This window comes from Brassica oleracea, chromosome C5 (genome assembly GCF_000695525.1).
Source record: "Brassica oleracea var. oleracea cultivar TO1000 chromosome C5, BOL, whole genome shotgun sequence".
Taxonomy (NCBI): Eukaryota; Viridiplantae; Streptophyta; class Magnoliopsida; order Brassicales; family Brassicaceae; genus Brassica; species Brassica oleracea.
The window spans coordinates 18,960,628-18,963,078 of NC_027752.1; positions in this window are offsets into that span (position 1 = coordinate 18,960,628).

A 2,451-nucleotide genomic window follows, 5' to 3' on the forward strand; every position below is an offset into this window, starting at 1 on the left:
CTAACATCAATATTTCTTAAAGAGTATGAAGACCATATCAATAAAATAATTTTTAATATATTATTACTTATATTATATAATTTCTATATAATTATACTATTATATTTTAATTACTCGATTTATTAGGTTTGATAGGTTTATATACTAACTCATATTCATACACTGCGGCTTCTTAAAAATAACATCAATTCGGTATATTCAATTACTAATTCTAAATCATCTTCTTTATTTGATTCAGTTCGGTTTTACATGATTGAACAACCCTAAATCAAACATATGATACATATAGTATGCAACAACAATTATGACAAAGATTGTGAAAATTAGTGGCTGAGCTGTATTAGTTTAATGTAAGAGAATATGAGAAAAAATACTGTATATGATATAGTTGCATGAATCAAATTAGTAAACACAAAAACAATTATAGAGGAAAGAAATGTCTTTCTCTACATAAGAATCTAAACACAAAAACAATTATAAAATGAAAAATGAGTACAAATTTTTTATTAGATATTCATTTATAATATAGAGCTAAACCACCACTTGTACTAACTGAATCCACTGTGATCAGAATTATGTTTTGTTTCTGATAGAAATAAAAAAACAGGTTTATGTTTATGCCAAATCTATCTGAAGTAGTTTATTGTCTATTTACTATCCATACCCCTATAATTCCAGTTTAGAACTCTCGTATAAAAGATTTTAATGATACCCCGATCAATCGATTTGCCTACTCTGAAACTGATTTTTTTCCATGCTTCTATCCAAAACTCGCCGGTCTACTCCACTTTGAGAAGCCCAAAAATGAGACCGTGTACTTATATTATTATTATTCACCATAGACTGAGTCAAAACTAACTCTTTGAAACTTGAGGCAAAATGCCTTTCTTCCGTCAGATGGTCCTCAGGAGAACAATTTCTAACACCAGGACCAAAGTTATGAAGTGAAGCTCTGAAGTAATATTGATATACAATATCCCACCGAGATAAACAACAGTAAATTATATTCTTATTTCTCATAATCCAAAGAAGCCACCATTTTAAGCATGATATGACTACAGTTTCTTGCAACTTGATCAATGTTTGAGACCCAAAATTCCCATGATGGCGAAGAAACCATAACCCAGAAGTTTTGCATCTTCTAAAAAGTTTTTTTTTTTTTTGAAAACTATCTTCTAAAAAGTTGCAACCCTTTTCCACAAAAAGACTAATCTTACACCAATCTGGATGCGTTAGGAAGATCATGCACTTGCATCCTTAGCCACACTTTCCCTCTTGTACCCAACCCATCTAAATGAATCACCAAAAGAAAAGTTTTTCCATCCAGCTGGTTGCACTGGAACAGTGTCTTTAGTTGGTTTGATAAGTACAGCCAATTTTGCTACACTATAGCTAGATATTGTACAGCCAATTTTGTGCTGCCTGCAAGACGAGCCCCAGGTTTGATAAATTATGTCTTGCCTAAAGGTGTTTTTTTTAACACGTCGATCTTACTTTCAATAAACTTAACTTGTTGGATACATAACTTGCCTAAATCGACCCCGTTTTAAGAATCTTGTGTGGCAATTCTTGAAATCGACCCAATGGAAATGTCCCTATCAGTGCCGTGTGAAGAGATATAGGGCCTAAGGCGAAATTATATTTTTTGTTTATGTAATTTAATGAGTATTATATTTAAAATGAAATAATTCAAAATAACTTATTTTTGCTACATGGATTAAAAATTGGAAAATAAAAAATGATACACAAAGTTTAGAATGTAAAAATTTGATTAATTTATTTTAGTTCTTTGAAAATTTCACAAATTGTCATAGTATATAAAATGTGTATAAAAATGTGATGGAAAATATTAAATTAGTAACATAAAAATCAAGGTTAAAATTATGTGTTAAAATGATGATGCGTTTAAGAATATTATAGTCTCTTAAATTTAGTTACTATATAAGACTTTTACATATTTTTACTTTTTTTTTGTCAGCAACATAAACAGACTCATATAGACTCTGCAAACCAAATCCGTAGCTCTGCATCCATATGGACAACAAAAAACACGATTGCCTTCTTGCATATTTTTTCATTTACTTATATTCAAAGCCAATGATACAAAATATATAAAACCATATAATAATAGATAAAACCTTAAAAATCAACAAAAGTTACATCAAATTTTCAAATTTTATTTTTGTGATTTTTTCAGTAAATCATCCTAATTTGCATGGATTAGAACTTAGAAGTTGATGATTTTTTATTTTAACTAAAATAGATTATATTAAAAGTTTCAACAAAAACTGGATCTGAATTTTTTTTTAAATCTAACTAATATTTACTAGATACAAAAAGAAATTAAAGATTAGGGGCCCCAATTTTTTTACATTATTAAAGGCCCAGGCAAATGTCTTTTTCACTTCAAGGTGGGCAAGGCTCTGGTCCCTATGTAGGTCTCGTATTTAC